Source organism: Globicephala melas, chromosome 3 (genome assembly GCF_963455315.2).
Source record: "Globicephala melas chromosome 3, mGloMel1.2, whole genome shotgun sequence".
NCBI lineage: Eukaryota > Metazoa > Chordata > Mammalia > Artiodactyla > Delphinidae > Globicephala > Globicephala melas.
In genome coordinates this window covers 20,558,145-20,580,151 of record NC_083316.1, presented here as the reverse complement: position 1 = coordinate 20,580,151, position 22,007 = coordinate 20,558,145, and the positions used below count along the sequence as shown (strand labels likewise).

Genomic DNA, 22,007 nt, shown 5'->3' with positions numbered 1-22,007 from the left:
AAAAAAAAAGGCTATGCCAGTCAAATGTCAAATAAAAGTGATCTTAAAGTAATTTTGTAGTTTATGAATTTTAGAGTATATATGTATATGAGGTATAACTGAATAGTACTTTCACAAATTATATCATTTGCAAGAGCATTTCAGGTGTGTATGTGTTTACTCTTATAGCTTCATTTTATAATTATTCTATATTTATTATGAATCATTTAGTAATGATATAACAGCTTTTTGACCAAGACATTATATATATAATTAATAGAGATATGGAAAAATGTCTATGCATACTTGGCTTATGTCATTTTTATTGTTGTTTTAATCTTTTATGTATAAAATTCTCTCAGTTAATATTCCTTTAAATTAGAGTTTTGAAAGTTTTTTTATCTCAGAACCTTTTTATATTCTTAAAGAGAAAAAAATGATCCCAAAGATATGATTTTTAATGTGAGATATATATATGTATATATATATGATTTGTATTGTATTAGTAAATAAACGTGAGAAACTTTTTAAATTTATGATTTAAAAACTGATCTATGAATCAGTTTTAGAATACCAAAAATAAACCCATTACATACTAATGAAACTGCACTCCTTCTCGTGTGGGACTCAAACCCAGCCAAAACTCAGATTGTGACTCGGACCCACAGGCTGGAACTTAACCCATCCGCACCTCAGATTTGGACTTGAACCCATGATCCCTGGCTAGAAGGGGACTTGAACCCACTGTCTTTTGATTAAAACCGCTCACCTCATGTCAGGATTTACTGAAGCTCAGGTTCTTTTGTCTGGTTACTGAAAGAACTCAGTGGGAGGGAAAGCAGCAGGCAAAGGGCGAATTTATTAGCATAGGATGCTTGTGAGAGATACAAGCGGGCTGGCAAGGGAGTGCAGCAGCCTGGAGAACAAAGAGGGCTACATTTTTATAATCAAAGAAAAAGCGGGGAGAGGAGAAGACCACCTTCTTCCTCATTCTTGGGCAGACGTCAAGGCTTACATCATTAGTCTCTCCTTTGGCTCTATATGGTATATTGGGGACTGTCATGGTGCTATTTAAATCATACGTATATTAGCAAAAGGGTGGTAACATATACCAAAATATGGTAATTTATCTCAGATTTTGGTATAATTTCCCCTTTCACCTAGTTTCTTTCCCCTTTCACCTATATTTTTATCTTGTCTACATCAGAAGTGCTACTTTTCCAGGACTATTAACTCTTTGAATTCAAGTAACAAGATTCAGACCCCATATGTATTGTCTTGTGTTTTAATTATCAGGACTTGTGACTTGAAGTGTATATGGAGCTTGGATGCACCTTGTCTTCTTCAAGGTAGTGTAGATTGTTGTTACATTACTAGATTCTTTTCTCAAGTGGGCATTAGCTTACAACAGTCTCCCAAACTCTCTTAAAATTCCCTTCTGTCCTTAATCCCCTAGTGGGATTTGTAAACTGACTATTTAATTTATCCTACTCTATCCCTAACACAATCAACACATTAAAAAAATGATGTTCTCTAAAACAACAGTAAATTACTCAGAGGAATGATATTGTTTTATGTTTTTGCACCTATCTTTAAGTCTGCTTTAATAGAAGATAACTTGACTCCTGTATCTGTTTCTGCATTCAATTTGTTACAAAATGTTTTAGTCAAAGGATATAAAGGAAATCCAAAAAAGGATGAAATCCAGGAAAGGATTAGCAATTAATTAGCTTCTGAGATCATTGTGCATATTCATCCTGATCCAAGCTAAAACAGTATAAGTGAAATATGAAACCATACCAATGAACTTGTCATACTCTACTGAAATCAATGTCTATGTTGCACTGTAAGTGGACCTAATACACAAGTATAATTTTGTCCCTTGTTACTTTGGAAAATATTGCTTCAATAGTTATACAAGTCTTCTGAAAGTTGATGTACATTTACTTAATATTACCATTTATATCATGGAAAATTCTTTCAGAGTTGAGGAGCCATAGCTGACAATTTCTAAAATTCTAATTTTTGCCCCAGAGCATTCATTTTGCTGATAGCAATGATCAGAAAAAGTTGTTTTCATTAAAGTGAGTGGCTCACTTTGTCTTCTCTGTAAAGTGTTTGCAAAACACCCAGGTCTGAATTACCATGATTTCTGTTCAAGATTTTTTTTTCAGTAAAAATGGTTTCCCTTGAGGAAAAAGAGTATTTAGTTTAACTCACAGCTCAAATAATCACACATGTAGTTTTTGCTAGAGACAAGAAGCAGATGCCCTTAAAGAGGACTTTCAGAGTTTCTTTGGTGAGGATAATGGCAGACTCCAGGAGAGCTCACACCAAGGAGTACTTCCCAGACATCTGCTGCCAGTGTCCTTGTGCCTGCAGTGAGCCACAGCCACTCCTTGCCTCTGCAGGAGACCCTCCAACACTAGTACCCATGTGGTTGACAGGGTCTTGGTGCTCCAGCCGGGGTCAGGCCTCGGCCTCTTAGGTGGGAGAGCTGAATTCATGACATTGGTCCACCAGAGACCTCCCGGCCCCACGTAATATCAAATGGTGAAAGCTCTCCTAGACATCTCCATCTCACTGCTAGGACTCAGCTCCACTCAAAGACCAGCAAGCTACAACTAGCAAGAGAGGAACACAACCCCAGTCATTAGCAGAGAGGCTGCCTAGAAGCATAATAAGTTCACAGACACTGTGAAACACACCACCAGACATGGTCCTGCCCACCAGAAAGACAAGATGCAGCCTCATCCACAAGAACACAGACACCAGTCCCCTCCACCAGGAAGCTTACACAAGCCACTGAACCAGCCTTACCCACTGGGAACATACACCAAAAACAACAGGAAATACAAACCTGCAGACTGAGGAAAAAAGAACGCAGTAAATTAAGCAAAATGAGAAGACAAAGAAATACACAGCAGATGAAGGAGCAAGAGAAAATCCATCAGACCAAACGAAGAGAAAACAAGAAGTCTACCTAAAAAAGAATTCACAGTAATGATAGTAAAGATGATCCAAAATATTGGAAATAGAATGGAGAAAATACAAGAAACACTTAACAAGGACCTAGAAGAACTAAAGAGCAAAAAAACAATAATGAACAACACAATAAATGAAATTAAAAATTCTCTAGAAGGAATCAATAGCAGAATAACTGAGGCAGAAGAACAGATAAGTGACCTGGAAGATAAAATATTGGAAATAACTACCCCAGAGCAGAATAAAGAAAAAAGAATGAAAAGAACTGAGGACAGTCTCAGAGTCCTCTGGGACAACATTAAATGCACCAACATTCAAATTATAGGGGTCCCAGAAGAAGAAGGGAAAAAGAAAGGGTCTGAGAAAATATTTGAAGAGATTAGAGTTGAAAACTTCCCTAATATGAAAAAGGAAATAGTCAATCAAGTCCAGGAAGCACACAGAGTCCCATACAGGAAAAACCCAAGGAGAAACACACCAACACCTATTGACCAAACTATCAAAAATTAAATACAAAGAAAAAATATTGAAAGCAGCAAGGGAAAAGCAGCAAATAAACTACAAGGGACTCCCCATAAGGTTAAGAGCTGATCTTTCAGGAGAAACTCTGCAAGCCAGAAGGGTGTGACAGGACATATTTAAAATGATGAAAGGGAAAAAACTACAACAAAGATTACTCTACCTAGCAAGGATCTCATCCAGATTTGACAAAGAAATAAAAACCTTAACAGACAAGCAAAAGTTAAGAGAATTCAGTACCACCAAACCAGCTTTACAACAAATGCTAAAGGAACTTCTGTAGGCAGGAGGCACAAAAGAAGGAAAAGACCTACAAAAACAAACCAAAAACAATTAAGAAAATCGTAATAAGAATATACATATCGATAATTACCTTAAATGTAAATGGATTAAATGCTCCAACCAAAAGACATAGACTGGCTGAATGGATACAAAAACAAGACCTGTATATATGCTGTCTACAAGAGACCCACCTCAGACCTAGGGACACCTACAGACTGATAGAAAAAGATATTCCATGGAAATAGAAATCAAAGAAAGCTGGAGTAGTGATTCTCATGTCATACAAAATAGACTTTAAAATAAAAACTATTACAAGAGACAAAGAAGGACACTACATAATGATCAAGGGATCAATCCAAGAAGAAGATATATCAATTGTAAATGTTTATGTGCCCAACATAGGAGCACCTCAATACATAAGGCAAATGCTAACAGCCATAAAAGGGGAAATCGACAGTAACACAATAATAGTAGGGAACTTGAACACCCCACTTTCACCAATGGACAGATCATCCAAAATGAAAATAATTAAGGAAACACAAACTTTAAATGACACATTAAAATGGTGGACTTAATTGATATTTATAGGACATGCCATCCAAAATCAACAGAATGCACTTTCTTCTCAAGGGCTCATGGAACATTCTCCATGATGGATCATACCTTGGGTCACAAATCAAACCTCGGGAAATTTAAGAAAATTGAAATCATATCACGTATCATTTCCAACTACAACGCTATGAGACTAGGTATCAACTACAGGAAAAAATCTGTAAAAAATACAAACACATGGGGGCTGAACAATATCCTACTAAATAACAAAGAAATCACTGAAGAGATCAAAGATGAAATTAAAAAAATACCTAGAAACAAATGACAATGAAAACACAATGACCCAAAACCTGTAGGATGCAGTGAAAGCAGTTCCAGAAGGAAGTTTATAACAATGCAATCCTACCTCAAGAAATAAGAAACAGCTCAAATAAACAACCTAGCCTTACACCTAAAGCAATTAGAGAAAGAAAAACAAAAAAACCAAAGTTAGCAGAAGTAAAGAAATCATAAATATCAGATCAGAAATAAATGAAGAAATTAAGGAAATGATAGCAAAGATCAATAAAACTAAAAGCTAGTTTTTGAGAAGATAAACAAAATGCATAAACCGTTAGCCAGACTCATCAAGAAAAAAAGGGAGAAGACTCAAATAAATGGAAATTATAATGAAAAAGGAGAAGTAAAGAGTGACACTGCAGAAATACAAAGGATCATGAGAGATTACTACAAGCAACTATATGCCAATAAAATGGACAACCTGAAAGAAATGGACAAATTCTTAGAGAAGCACAACCTTACAAGACTGAACCAGGAAGAAATCAAAACTAAAAACAGACCAATTACAAGCACTGAAACGGAAACTGTGATTAAAAATCTTCCTTGTTTGTTACAAAAGCCGAGGACCGGAAGGCTTCAGAGCCGAGTACTATTAAACATTTAGAGAAGAGCTAACGCCTATCCTTCTCAAACTCTTCCAAAATATAACAGAGGGAAGAACACTTCCAAACACATTCTACATGGCCAACATCACTCTGATAACAAAACCAGCCAAAGACGTCAAAAAAAAGAAAACTACAGGCCAATATCACTGATGAACATAGATTCATAAATCCTCAACAAAATACTTGCAAACAGAATCCAACAGCACTTTAAAAGGATCGTACACCATGATCAAATGGGGTTTATTCCAGGAATGCAAGGATTCTTCAATATACACAAATCAATCAACATGATACACCTTATTAACAAAGTGAAGGAGAAAAACCATATGATCATCTCAATAGATGCAGAGAAAGCTTTTGACAAAAGTCAACACCCATTTATGATAAAAACCCTGCAGAAAGTAGGCATAGAGGGAACTTATCTCAACATAACAAAGGTCGTATATGACAAATCCACAGCCAGCATTGTTCTCAATGGTGAAGATGTGAAACAATTTCCACTAAGATCAGGAACAAGACAAGCTTGCCCACTCTCACCACTATTATACAAAGTACTTTTGGAAGTTGTAGCCACAGCAATCAGAGAAGAAAAATAAATAAAAGGAATACAAATCAGAAGAAGTAAAACTGTCACTGTTTGCAGATGACATGATACTATACATAGAGAATCCTAAAGATGCTACCAGAATACTACTAGCGCTAATCAATGAATTTGGTAAAGTAGCAGGATACAAAATTAATGCACAGAAATCTCCTGCATTCCTATACACTAATGATGAAAGATCTGAAAGAGAAATTAAGGAAACACTCCCATTTACCACTGCAACAAAAAGAATAAAATACCTAGGAATAAAGCTACCAAGGGAGACAAAGACCTGTATGCATAAAACTATAAGACACTGATGAAAGAAATTAAAGATGATACAAACAGATCGAGAGATATACCATGTTCTTGGATTGGAAGAATCAATATTGTGAAAATGAATATACTACCCAAGGCAATCTACAGATTCAGTCCAATCTCTATCAAACTACCAATGGCATTTTTCACAGAACTAGAACAAAAAATTTCACAATTTGTATGGAAACACAAAAGACCCTGACTAGCCAATGCAATCTTGAGAAAGAAAAATAGAGCTGGAGGAATCAGTCTCCCTGATTTCAGACTATACTACAAAGCTACAGTAATCAAGACAGCATGGTACTGGCACAAAAACTGAAAAATAGATCAATGAACAGATTAGAAAGCCCAAAGATAAACCCATGCACATATGATCACCTTATCTTTGATAAAGGAGGCAAGAACATATAATGGAAAAAAGACAGCCTCTTCAATAAGTGGTGCTAGGAAAACTGGACAGCTACATGTAAAAGAATGAAATTAGAACACTCCCTAGCACCATACAGAAAAATAAACTCAAAATAGATTAAAAACTTAAATGTAAGTCCAGACACTATAAAACTCTTAGAGGAAAACATAGGCATAGACATAAATCACAGCAAGATGCTTTTTGACCCACCTCCTAGAGAAATGGAAATAAAAACAAAAATAAACAAATGGGACCTAATGAAACTTAAAAGCTTTTGCACAACAAAGGAAACCATAAACAAGGCAAAAAGACAACCCTCAGAATGGGAGAAAATATTTACAAATGAAGCAACTGACAAAGGATTAATCTCCAAAATATACAAGCAGGTCATGCAGCTCTATATCATAAAAACAAACAACCCAATCCAAAAATGGACAGAAGACCTAAATAGACATATCTCCAAAGAAGTTATACAGATTGCCAACAAACACATGAAAGGATGCTCAACATCACTAATCATTAGAGAAATGTAAATCAAAACTACAATGAGGGGACTTCCCTGGTGGCACAGTGGTAGAGAGTCTGCCTGCTGATGCAGGGAACACGGGTTCGTGCCCCACTCCAGGAGGATCCCACATGCCGCAGAGCAGCTGGGCCCATGAGCCATGGCCGCTGAGCCTGCGTGTCTGGAGCCTGTGCTCCACAATGGGAGAGGCCACAACAGTGAGTGGCCCACGTACCACAGACACACACACACACACACACACAAATCTACAATGAGGTATCACCACACACCAGTCAGGATGGCCATCATCAAAAAATCTACAAAGAATAAATGCTGGCGAGTGTGTGGAGAAAAGGGAACCCTCTTGCACTGTTGATGGGAATGTAAATTGATACAGCCGCTATGGAGAGTAGTATGGAGGTTCCTAAAAATAGAAAACTAAAAATAGAACTACCATAAGACCCAGCAATCCCACTACTGGGCATATACCCTGAGAAAACCATAATTCGAAAACAGTCATATACCACATTGTTCATTGCAGCTCTATTTACAATAGCCAGGGCATGGAAGCAACCTAAGTGTCCATCGACAGATGAATGGATAAAGAAGATGTGACACATATACACAATGGAATATTACCTAGCCATAAAAAGAAACAAAATTGAGTTATTTGTAGTGAGGTGGATGGACCTAGAGACTGTCATACAGAGTGAAGTAAGTCAGAAAGAGAAAAACAAATACTGTATGCTAACATGTATATATGGAATCTCAAGAAAAAAGAAAAGTTCTGAAGAACCTAGGAGCAGGATAGGAATAAAGGTGCAGATGTAGAGAATGGACTTGAGGACACGGGGAGGGGGAAGTGTAAGCTGGGACGAACTGAGAGAGTGGCATGGACATATATCCACTACCAAATGTAAAATAGCTAGCTAGTGGGAAGCAGCGACATAGCACAGGAAGATAAGTTCTGGGTGCTTTTTGTCCACCTACAGGGGTGGGGTAGGATTGTGGGAGGGAGACACAAGATGGAGGAGATATAGGGATATATGTATACATATAGCTGATTCACTTTGTTATACAGCAGAAAGTAACACACCATTGTAAAGCAATTATACTCCAATAAAGACGTTAAAAAAAAGAGGACTTTCATTCATTGTAGCATTATTCATGATAGACAAGATATGAAAAGCCAGATATTCATCAATAGACAAATGGATAAAGAAAATGTGGTATGCACATACAAAAGAATATCATTCTGCCTTAAAAACGAAAAAAAATCCTGGCTCTACCTGTAAAGCATTATGCTAAATGAATTAAGTCAGTCACAGAAGGACAAATACTGCGTTATTCCACTTACATGAGTTATCTAAAATAGTCAAACTTGTAGAAGCAGAAAATAAATGATGGTTGCCAAGGTATGGAGAAGGGAAAATAAGAGTTACTGTCCAGTGGGTATAAAGTTACAGTTATACAAGATGGATAAGTTCTAGACATCTGGGGTACAACATAGTGCCTGCAATTAACAAATGGTGGAGTAGCTTGATCAAACACTTAAAAGTTTGTTAAGAGGGTAGATTTCATGTTAAGTATTCTTAACATACACACGGAACATGAGGAAACTTTTGGAGGTGATGTACATGTTTATTTCCTTAATCTTTGTGATACACACATACACGGTGCATGAATGTAATCAAATTCATCAAATTGTAGACATTAAATTTGTGCTGGTTTTTGTACATCATTTATACCTCAATATAGCTATATTAGAAAGCAATTTGGAAAGATGTGTACTCAGGGTCAAGATATAAGTTAAAAATTGTAAGATGCTTCAGGGACATTTCCATGTATCTTTTGTAAAGGTATAACAATATTTGACTTTTAAAGCACAAATCATGTCTATGTTTAATAGAGAGGACTCTGATTTTATCTTTCTTCAGCAACTTTATACATAGATGCTACAAATGTGAGTTGAGAAACCAAGTCGTCTAATCTCCCTTTCTAAGCCAAACATCTATTCTTAACTGCAAGAAAATATATATCCTAACTAAAATTCTAAAAAATAAGTTTCCTCAATTTTAAAAAAATATTGCAAGGCAAGAAAACTATGTATTGTTTGTATTTCCACATAAATGCAGAAAAATTGGGGGTTTCCAAATAATGATGAATTATTGGAAAATAATATTACAGAGATCATGCTAATTATAATTGCACATAGCTAGTAAGAGTATGGTATGAACTCTGAAAAAAAATTGAATTAATCTCTGAAAAAAATATATATATATATATTTCTACCTACGTATCATCTATCTATGCACTATTTCAGAATATTCTAGGAAACATAAGAATATACTGTACACAATTCCATTCACATCCATTAGTCATGAGAGCAATTACCCCATCAAAGTCATGTAGCATTTAGATAGCTCCACTCTACAATTATGAGAGAATATTGGTGAAAACAAAAAATAATGTTTTAGTGTTATTTTAGAAATACATTTGACCTCAGGTCTCTCTGAAAGAATTCTGCATCAAACTTGTGAACCACTAATTTATGGAAAGATTTCCATTCCCAGAACGTTTATATTTATTTTAATTTCTAGGAAATGGTTCACTTTGCCAGCTTCCTTTTCCCTTCTCTGATATGTATATGTGTGAATTGAATATAAGTAAAGAAAAAGATAAACATGTTGAACTCTTTCATACCAAGGAAGTATGCAAGCATAACATATTTTCTAACTCAGGCACAAAATCACCGAGACTCTGGTTTTATATTTTTACTGATAATAAAATTGCACTTTGAGTATTTCAAATATGATTATTTTCTTCTAAGTTTTCAATTCACTTTTCAAACTACTTTTAAGTATTTATTGTTTCTTTTCTGAAATTAGAGTATAAATTGTGTGTTCCATTCATTGTAGAAAAATTGAAAAATAGAGTGTAAAGAATATTAAAATTATCTGAAGACTTGGTATACTCAATGAATCACACAGTTTTATGAATTCCCTTACCTTTACAATAATATTATTTATTATTTATAGAACATACAAGAATAACCTCCATTTTAAAGTACTGTTATACTCTAGGGGTGTGTGTGTGTGTTTGTGTTTGTGTAGGTTTGTGTGTGTATGAATGTCTGAGTATGTGGATATTCTCTTACATTTGTATTCAACAAAATGCTCTACAACTAGGTTTTCTATTATTTTCATTGATCTAATAGGTTTATTTTTTTGTTCTAGTACATCATTGCTTTACCTTTTATAAAGAAATAACGTATTTAAACATAAGATAGTAAAACTAGCCTGCATTTTTTCAAATATGTTTGACATCTACTATTTCTTTTGGATTTGTATTGAAATTTTGGAATAACTTTATGTAATTGAAAAACAGGCTTATGGTGATAGAGTACATTTAAATAGAAATCTTACTCAGAATCATTTATAGTATTAATTTAGACAAGTATTCAATCATATTGTGTATTATATTTTGATCAGTATTGAATATTTATAATGGAATGAACTTCTAGGAAACTTTTAGGAAATAACGTGTCATTTGGGTTATTTGGTGAAATGGAATATTCATTCTATTTTAGTTTCTATCTTGTTCTAAACACATATAATTTCTATCCTATTATCGTTGATATATATGAGAGTTACTGACTTCTATAATTTTATGTTGTAGCAGAGTAGTGTGTCCAACTCTTATTGTATATGTTCTAATGATACGTTAGCTTCCTATAATCTTTCCAAGTAGAAAGTCACATCCTCTCTTAATTAGAGCAACTAGCCAAAATCTATCAGTCTTTTCCATTGTTCTTCCTCTTCTTGCAGGACATCATTAAATAACTGTGGTGGGCATTCCCTTCTTATTTTCAATTTTTTAGTAAACTGCTGCTAGTGATTTACCATTAAGTATGTTACTGCTTAATAGGTTGATTTAATCATCATGTTCAAGATTCTCTTTTATCTCAAATGATGGTATTTTCTTTTCTAAAATAACCCATTCCTTTATGTTTGAATATCTTTTCAGAAGTTCCCTGGTGATATGTATCATACAATTAATTTTCAGATAGAGTGAGATTAGCCATAGTGTTGTATTTCCCAAAGGACACCGTGTGAAGCCTGAACTTGGCTTAGATTTAACTTCTAGTATTACAGTGGGATCCTTTATTAAACTATAATTGTTGGACAGGTTTAGATGCAGCCAATTAAGTTTGTACTTTTTAGCATTGTCCAGACATGCACTATTAAGATACTACTAAAATCACTATACTACTGCTTCATTTTCTAATTCTCTGAGTTGATAAAATACATGAGAAAATGCAATCCTTTGATACCCTGCTCCTAGGAATCCTCCTCTTTGTGCTGCTACCTCTTAATTTAATTAATATTTCTATAAATCTCACCATCCCCTACCTCTGCTTTGCATTATTTTCCTTGGAAATTGCCATTTCTGAATAGGTTAATTTAAAATGATTTCAGTCACTATTCATTGTTTACCATTATTCAATAACTTTCAGGGGAGAAATAGCATCTGAGTGATTGAAAATCAACTTACATTGCAAAAAGATGGCCACTTAAATGTCTGGTTAGTATAATTTTATTCTTTTTGGTTAGAAGACTGAATGGTGAGGTGTAAATCATGACTCTTTCCCTTGTTTCAGTTAAATTCAATGTGTTCAAATTTGCGTGCCATGAAATAAAATATGGATAGTTTAATGTTTTCCTCTAGTCATCTCTATAGTAGATTGTTTACAAAAATGACTTTAATTATCCTACTCTCTGTAATCATGTCCTTGCAAATTGATTTTGCAATGCTTTTCATCGAGAAAAGGAGTCTCCTCCACTTTTTGAATCTAAGTTGACCTTATGATTTATTTTAGTTAGTATATTACAAAGTTTCAGGTTTCTAGTTCTAAGCCGTAGCCTTCAATATCTGAGTGCTTCAAGCCTCCCTTTTGGGTCTCTTCCTCTACTGTGGAACAAATGCTGGAGGAGAGCTCAGATTTCCAGACATCCATTCTAGATCAGCAGTCAACAGAGCTGCCTACAGTTAGCCACAGACACATGAGGGATCAGAGCTGAAATCAGAAAAATCTACTCAATCTATCATTTTAATAATGAGTCTGACTCTGTTTGATATTTGGCTGCTGACAACTTTTGGGCCTTATCTCCTCCTCTTTCCCTTCTGTCTCAAATCTCAGAAAGCTGATAAGAATATCTGTGTACTCCCTCTTGTGGTGCTCACAGAATTTAAAACCATATAAGCCCTTTGCTGCACACAAGAAACACACCCTGGTGCCACTCCCTAACCACTGTGAAAACCCAAGCCAGTCTCCTTTCCATGCACTCTCCAGCCATTTTTAAGCCAGCTTGGAAACCTTTCCTGCCCTGCTCTTACCAAAATATCTCATTATATAAGTAATAAACTTTTTTATGTCCTCTTTTTCTGTGTGTGCGATCATCTGTCTTGACATTTGGGGGTGGGAGGAGCTGGCATATACTGTTTCTGGAGAATGTCTAAAACAGCCATAGACTTATGAGTCATATAATTAGTATTGTTTTAAGCCATTGAAGTTTACAGGTGTCATTATGATTTATATTCAAGAAAGATTATATTTAGAAGCATATAGCATATTTTTGGTTTTGTTTTCAGAGTTGTGGTATATTTCTGTACATGAGCATGGATTATCTTTAAGAGTGTCTTATAAGCATTTTAAAATAACAATGAGGGACACTTCATGAATGACAACCCAATGTCACTTTTAGTGAGAAATCTAAAATGAAAAACTAAGGAGCTCTATTATTTATCTCTTGTTACAATAGATATTTATTACTTCACAATTTTCTATGAATCAGAAGTCAGGCATTGGTTTATCTGGGTCTTTTGCTTAGGACCTCACAAGACTTCAATAAACATGTAGGATAAGGTTGAAGTCTCATTTGAATTCTGACTAGGGATGAATCCACTTTCAAACTCACTCAAATTTTTAGCAGAATTCAGTTCTTTGCATCTTTAGAATTGAGGACTCAATCATCTTTCTGTCTGTCAGGCAGTGACTTCCCTCAGTGACTAGAGGCCTCTCACAGTTACTTGCCAAGAGGGTTTCCAAAAATGGCTGCTTGCTTGTTCAAACTCAGCAAGGAAGAGAGAAAGAAACTCCATCAAGATGGGTTCTCCAATTTTATGAAATGCAATCATTTAGTAGCAAAAACATAATCATATATATCCTGACATGATTCTCATTTTCTGTTGATTAGAAGCAAGTCACGTGTTCTGCCGACATTCGAAAGAGATCACATAAAGGCATGAATATCAGAAAATAGGGATCATGAGGGTCATACTGAGAGTCTGGTTGCAAAAGGACAAATTTTCTGCAAATCCATTTGTTCACTTAAGCTAATATATTATTTCTAGCACAAAGGGAATTATTGAAACTTGATTAGATAATAGTTTTTTCAAATTATGTAATGGCTAGAATTATTTATTTTATTTTTTGTTTGTTTGTTTGACTATAGTACCATGGAAACTTCGATTATGATTAAAGTTTTGGTTAATGCTTACCTGATTTCAATTTCAGCTTTGAAACATGACCTCTTTTAACCATAAAAAATTATTTACTAATTCTAAATGTCTGTTTCTTTGGCTGAAAAATAGTGCTAACAATGATGCCTGCTTCATAGCATACCATGAAGCTATCTTAGCTTTATTTTCAAAACAAAGCAAATATGCAAAAAATGTTTATTACTATTTTTACATTACTCTTTTGGCATTTAACTCTGTTTTGGCCATAATATTATGAAATCATATATGAAAGTGAATTTGGAAGCAGCAATTGTTAGGAATAGTGACTCTGGAAACATACCTAGAAGCATGCAGATAAGATCACAGCCTGTGCTTTGTTTTTATATATATATATATATATATATATATATATATATATATATATATATATATACGTATATATATAAAACCAATGTTAATGTGATACTGAATAAGTAAGCTTTATAATACAGTATGCAAATTTATTAATAGATAATACAATAAAATGATATTTAGGAAATCCACATTTTTACATTTGTACTAGTTCTAAGTGAAATAACTAATTAGGCTCTTTTCTTGTTCCTTTGAAGAAAATACCTTTAATCTAAACTCATTTGGTAAATAAAAATATCTGGTCTGAAGACCTGTAATTAATATTATATAACTTGTGTGTATTAAAGATCCAGTTTTTATTTATTACTCTTGATACAAGCTGTTTCTAAGTTTATTTAATGTGTTTATGCTTTCTTATGACTTTTAATTTGAATAAAATAGAACCATATGTTTTATTTTTACATTACTTTATATAACTAATAATGTTCTGGAAAATGTGCCTCTAATATATTAAATCAATATTTAGAGTGATTCAAATTAGATGACTGAAACATTTAACTATAATATTGAAAAATACAGTACATAGAATTTCTAAGTATTGTGAAAAATTTGATAATTTTATGGTGAAAAGGAGAAATAAAGTCAGTCAGATATTAAGAAATAATAAGACAGAATTAGAAAGTTCTCTAAGACTAAAGAAAATAAAACATTATGACTGCAGTAAAGGCATTTTCAGGAAATAACTGAAGGGAATATAAACATACATTACAGAACTAGAACTAGATACTTGAGATGGAAAAATGTGAAAAATAAAAAATCTATTTGTTTTGAATTTGATAAGCACCACTTACCACACCTTCCTCTTCTTACCGTTTATGCTATATGATGGTTAATTTTATGTGCCAGCTTGACTAAGCTATAGCACCCAGTGATTTAATTAAACACTAAGTGTTGCTGTGAAGGCATTTTGCAGATGGGATTAACATCTACATCTACAAGTTGACTTTAAGCAAAGTAGATTACCTTTGATAATGTGAGTGAACCTCACCCAACCACATGAAAGCCTTAAGAGCAAAAACTGAGTTTTCCCCAAGACATTCTTACTCATGACTATAATGTCAGCTCCTGCCAAGTTTCCAGCCTGCCAAGCTACCTAATTTTAGACTCAGGACTCCAACATCAATCCCTGCCTGAGTTTTGAGATTGCTGGCCTGATTTATGAATTTTGTACTTACCAGCCCTAACAATCACATGAGCCAATCCTTAAAAAAAAAAAAAAAAAAACCTCTTCATACATGCACATATAAATATATATATGTGTATATATGTGTGCATAGATCTAGACATAGATTGACAGATATAGATATAGATACATATATAGATATATCATATTAGTTCTCTGGAGCACCCTGCTTAATACTGGCATCAATTCTAAACCAACTACTCATTTTTTCCAAAAAAACTCCAGACCTTTTTTATCTCCACTGACTTTTAGTTTTTATTACTACTTCTTGTTTGAGGTCCCACTCCATCTTTATAATTATTTATTTTCACTTGCTAATACGGATTGCCACCCCACTGTAATTTGGTGCTTTTTAGAAAACCTAGATTTCATAGCCCCACCTTTGGGCTAGAATCCATGGGAGAATCCTAAAGTCAAAACTTCCCAACTCTCTGATCATTCCTCAAATCAGAATATTCTAGTACTGCCCCCAAGCCAGTTTCTTTTGATCTATCCCATATTTATTTGATATCACCCTATATGCATCCTTCATAACATTTCCCAGAATTTGTAATTGTGAGTAATTGCATATTTTTAAAGTTTAATATTTTACTCCACTAACCAGGCAATAATATCCATGAGCTAAAGATTCTTTTTTTTTTTTATAACTGTGTGCCCTGTTCCTGTAGGGTTTGGACATTAAGTTGATGAAAGTATTTTTACTGAAAGAGCAACAAGAATGTGTTTCATTGATAGAGAAATGTTGTGAATTTTCCTTTCCCCTTCAGTAGAATCTTCATTGATTAAAAACACTGCTGTACTGAAATGTTACATTTCCTGGGTGATTGAAAAGATGTAGGAAAAGGCAAATGTATTAAAAAAAAAAGTGGTTTTGTTTTGCTTGCCTTAGCCAAGTCTCAGCAGCAGGTGTAGTTTGTTTGCATGATCCTTAATTAACATGACACCAGCTCTTGGGAGAAGGTCTTCCGCACACCAAAGAGAAGAATAGCTCAAAAACATCAGCAAGGGAAACAGGAGGTGTTTACCCAGTGTTAGTTAGTGGTATGCATATGTGACTGTAACTCCATTGGGCTCTCTGAGGCTGGTTGGATCTTGGTCAGCATCCTATCTTTGTCTCTAATCTTCATTCCTTATCACCATGTGAAACCCTATTGCTTGCAGCTCCTTGGCCCAAACTAATGTCATGATTCATGTCTTTCTCTTCACAACTCCCAGTCCACAAATTCATCATCTTACCTCCAATGGGGCTGAAGAATTAGCTGATGACATTATTTTCTTTCAGAAAGAATATGTGTCATTTTTTTAATCACATGACATTTTATTTTTGATTTTCAAGAGTCTATTTTTCGATAATCAAGTTATTAGTATTTAAGGCTTTTACCTCTGCATTCTCAGTAAGTCAACCATAATACACCTAGAGACAATGTGGGTAGAACGGTATTTATATGAATGTTCAAAAAGAGTAACATAAACATGAACATTTCAGGATACAGTCCAGTTACAAATGGATGAATGAATACATGATTGGCTGAGTGGGTGGGATGACTGAGAAGATGATAGTGAAACACAAGTGTCACACAAACACAGCATATGTTCAAAATACAATTTGATACTGAATAATCAATAGGCAATATGGAAATCAAAGTTTGTTTTTCTTATGTTGATAGTATTAAAACATTTTAACTCTCTGATGGATATTTGTTGAGAGTTTTAGGGAAATCATGTTTTTCATCCATTTCTCTACTGTTCTGCGATTTATTCAGATTTTGAAGTTTATCCATCTATTTCTGTTTACACTCTAAGAATATTTCACTTGATTAAATAGCTTGCTCAATGTTTTACAAAAAATAGGAGACAAATTTGGTCTGGGGGCACAGGGCCTTGACTCTGTTCTTTTCTTTCCATTGTTCCAGGCTGTCACATTTATATATTTCTGAAGTAAAATTAACTAATCAGAAGTAGTGGAAACTGTCAGTACTTTGGTTTTGAATCAAAGGCATAAATAGAGATATGGTCTGACACAATTTAAAATGTTTTATGGTTTTATTTTTTGATTCATTTCATAATATCTTCCCTAATGATATTTTGAATAACCTAAATTTTATCAAAATAATTATATTCCTAACCTATTTTACTGGATTATGTGACCAAACAGATTTGCAATACCTTTATTTATTACAGTTACAATTAAACAGCTTTCATTTATGAATGCATAAAAGTATACTTTCTTTAGTTATAAAGTACATGATTTCACAATTTATTGTAACCATTTGATATTTTTATAACAGAATTGGTGAGTAATGAAACACTTTAATAATTATAGAATTTACAATGGTTAAACTGCACAATATACTTGCTACTATTTTGAAAAGACATAGGAATAATTTGCATAATTTACACTCATATGATTCACTTCTAAGTGTAGTGTGATGTACAGTACTAAGCTGATTAATCTTTCCTTGGTTTACTATCCAGAATGTGGTCAGAGTTTTAGTGAATTAATTTGACCACCATTATGTGTAATGGGCTGAAGTTACATTAATCTACTAAGTGATATACCCATCAAAGCTTATGAAGAACTAATTCATCTGAATAAGAACTAACAATATTGATTATATTTTCAACACAAGGAAAGAACACTATGCATAGTTTTGTAACTTAAAATTAAACTTTAGTCTATGTAAAAAGATACATATTTATTTTTTCAAAACACTAGTTAATTTTTCATAGGGTGATGGTAGTTGAAGAAATGTGGTGGGTAGCATTTGTTAGGGAGAGCACATAATTATATTAACCCAAGTGTAACAAATGTCTAAAATGTACTATTATTAATTTTAATGCATAATAAAATATAAATTACAACTCCATGAAGAGAATTAAAATGGAAGATTATAAAAGATCATTATAAATTCAATTTGGTAACTCTTTCATATTCATTAATAATCCCCCAAGTGAGAAATCATCAGCACTGGGAATGTACCCTTAGCCAGAAAATCAGTTAAATTTTCTACCTTAGTTCTTAACTTTCTTTAATGTAAGTACATACAAACACACACACGTACACATCCTATGCACATGCACACCATACATACACAAACACCCCATATAATTTACTTAACATGAATAATGTTTTAAAAGAATATATAAATTAAATATAAAATTATTTCTGATACTCTTACTAGAATCAGTATGCATTTTTTAATTCAATGGTTATTTAAATAATTTTTTAGAACTTTTAAATCTATGACGTGTTATGGACTGAATGTTGTATCCCCTCAAAAATTTTCTGTTGAAATTCTAATCTCTAATGTGATGATGTTAGGAGGTGGAGTCTTTGGGAAATGATTGTCTTGAGGGTAGAATCCTCATGAATGGGATTAATGACTTTATGTCCTTTCTGCCATATGAGGACACAGCAAGAAAACAGTTGTCTACGAACCAGGAAGGGGGCCCTCACCAGACATCAAGTCAGCAGGTGCCTTATTCTTGCCCTTCTCAACCTCCAGAACTATATGAAATAAATGTTCTTTAAGTCACACAGTCTATGGTGGTTTATTATAGAAACATGAATGGACTAAAATAGCATATATTTGAAAAATATGATCAGTGAGAAATGTATGGTTTAAGTTTGAATGAGTTTGATTATTATGAAAAGATATTTGTTATAATGCCACTTGAATGCAGAGTATACAGTTTTGATACAATTGCTTAGAGTCAAATATTAAAGCATCAAACATTGAGGCATGTCCCTCAATTTATGCCAAAACAAACTCAGTTTTAAAACACTAATATTGAAAAAATCTGAAGACATATTAAAACATAAAATCCTAGGAAAGAATGAAGCTTGACAGATTTACTGCAGAGAAATTGAAAGGTTCTATGTCACAAAGACCATGCATAAAGCTAAAAGCAAATAATAAAATCAGGAAGATACTTGATTGTTTATATTTTCACATAATCTTTATTAAATTATAAAAAAGTAAATATGAATTTGGAATTGAATAACAGTCTCCATACACTTCAAATATGATAATTTGCCAGCTTCCTCTTACTTTCTCACCAAGAAAATCTACTTTCAGGGCCTGAGATTTATTTTCCTTCCTCCTCTCTCTCTTTTTCTCTCTCCTTCACTCTTCACAGACATATATATATATTTTTTACAAATATATAATTATATGTATAAAGTATTACCCTTCCAACTTGTTTCTTTGTCCCACTGGGAAAAAATATCTTAGACATTTATTTGTGTCCACAGATACGGATAAAAACTGCTATTTATGGCTGCATAATTCTCCATATATCCTAACATATGTGGAACAAATTATTATTTACGGCTGTATAGTCATCCATTCACTGTAATTTAGTCAAATTTTGCCCTGGTGATGGACATCCACATTTTTTCTAGGTTGAATGTAATTTTATGACTTCTGAGCTCTGTGAGGCCCATCCTAGAATTGTCCGGTTTCCTGAAAGGAGAGCTCCTTTTGTAAAGGGTCTGTGGCTCATTTGCATACTGAAGCTTTGGCCCGGGGTTCTGTGACACAGTTGGCTTTGTCCTGCTTCTGCCACATCTCTGCCTCAGATCCCCAGACCATGCGACAGCTCTGCCTCCCGAAGCAGAGTTATCTTCCTCAACTTCAGCCCATCATTCCCTAATTCATTTCTTGTTTTTGTGCTATACAACTTCTGCGACTTTTGCTATGTTCTTTGTATTGTAGAATACCTGTATTGTGCTTACCATTAACGTGCTCTACTTTCCCTGACTCTTTGAAATTCTGATCCCTCATTACCAGTAAAATAAACTACAGTAAGAACTGAACGCAAAGACTGCAGGATTATTTTTTCCATCATGAAACTCTCTACTACCATCACCAACTCCCCCTGCTGTATACATAAAAAGACAGAGTTATGCGATGCACACACACAAGACCTACATGCACAGAATATCTATAACAAGCTAAGGAGAAATGATCTAGTAGGAATGGGGCAGAGGGAGGATAGGAAACCTATAATAAAGCTATATATGCAGAAGAACACTGTAGTAACTCAGAATATATAGTACAAAGTAATCAGCAAGCAGCAACATTCTCCAAAGATACTTTATTCACAGATTTGAAAGACTGGAAAAATGAATCAATTGTCTATATCAGAAGTAATTACATGGGTGAGCTCTCCCACCTCTGTTGTGCTGGGGAAGATGTAGCAGCCTCTTCTCCAAGCCACCCCCTTACCTCCCAACTTCTCTGGGGCTCTCGGCCGCCCGACCAGGGGCCCCAGAGCCGCGGGCTCAGCCAAAGACCACGGGCTCTGTGTCAAGCCAGCAGTTTGGGGGTTTGCTGCGCCAACGCACCTGAGGAGGCGCCGGAGGAGCCGCAGCTGCTGCACGGTGCCCACACCTCTAAGTTGTTCACTGTGTGCATGGGGTTCGGCTTCCTGTCCATGACCTCCCGTGCTGGGGTCGTGCTCAACACCCCGCCTCCTGGCCCGTGGATGACTTTGTGCACCAGAGTAAGCTGCACATGGAGGGCTTCCGGAGCCTAAAGGAGGGTGAGGCCATGGAATTCACCTTTAAGAGGTGTGACAAGGGCCTGGAATCTCTCCGAATCACTGGCCCTGGTCGAGTATTCTGTATTGGGAGCGAGAGGCAGCCCAAAGGGAAGAGCATACAGAAAAGGAGATCAAAGGGAGACAGGTGCTACAACTGTGGAGGTCTAGACCATCATGCCAAGGGATGCAGACAGCCACCCCATCCCAAGAAGTGCCAGTTCTGCTAGAGCACCAGCCTACCTTCGGGAGGAGGAAGAAGAGATCCATAGCCCTGCCATGCTCCCAGAGGCCCAGAGTTGAGCCACAGTGGGTAGGGGGGCTATCCTTTTGTGATCAGGAAGTTTTGACGAGCAGGCATCAATAAGCAGAGTGGAGACATGGGGACAGCGTGGGTAGGGGGCAGCTGGCACCACCATATATCTCAGGCCGGGGGCCAAAACATCCTCCTCTTCCCTCCTGGTGGGGGGAGGGGGGAGGCAAAGGAACTCCAATCATGCTCTATCCAAATGCACATGAGGGCTCTGGGTGGGTAACCCTACCTACATGCTTTATCTGAGTCTCCACCCGCAGAATCTTCAGCTTTTGAAAGTGGCCTGGATAGGGAAGTTGTTTTACTCTTAAAGAAGGATTTGGAAGAATATTTCCCAGCCAGAGTGAAAAGATTAAGCATGAGACCAGATTGATGGGCGCAACCCACAAGCCATTACATTCTGTGGGAGGGAATATCTCAGGCGTAAGGCAGGGTTTTCCACCTGTTGTCTCCTCATAACCCCCTCTTGGGATAAAGTGCTGAGAACTGTCCCAAGCAGTGGGTTGTAATGATAGGCAAAAGGGGTGGTTATGGGAACAACTGTAGACCTGCTGCTTCTAGGCTCATTCCTACCCCATTCTGGGCCAATACAATTTTATCTATTTGCTTCCTTGGATGACTATACCTTGGGTTCCACTTTCTCTAGGATGCCAACTGCACTAGCTGTGTGCGAATGACATATCTTGTGCACTTTAACTTTTTTTCCGTAATATAAGTATTCTGGCTTTGTATTTTTGTGTATTTTAATCTAAGGTCCTCATTCCTGCTCTGTGTTCTCAGGTACGTGAGCAATCTCAGGGATAAGTCGGCAGCAGCTCGGGGTCTGCACAGCAGGAATACCTTTTGTTTCTATGTCACCGGAGAGAACGACTATTTGGAGCATAGAGCCTAATTGAGCTACCTCATTTTTGCCAATTAGAGCTGGCTTTTCTGCCATAGTGTTCTCTTGAAACTCTAC

At 35.4% G+C, this 22,007-nt stretch overlaps 1 pseudogene; it reads left to right on the top strand.

The window, feature by feature from the left end:
- The window catches only part of LOC115853257 (protein lin-28 homolog A pseudogene), a 33,425-nt pseudogene extending 12,459 nt beyond the window's left edge, over positions 1–20,966 (top strand).
- The last annotated feature ends 1,041 nt before the right edge of the window (positions 20,967–22,007 follow it).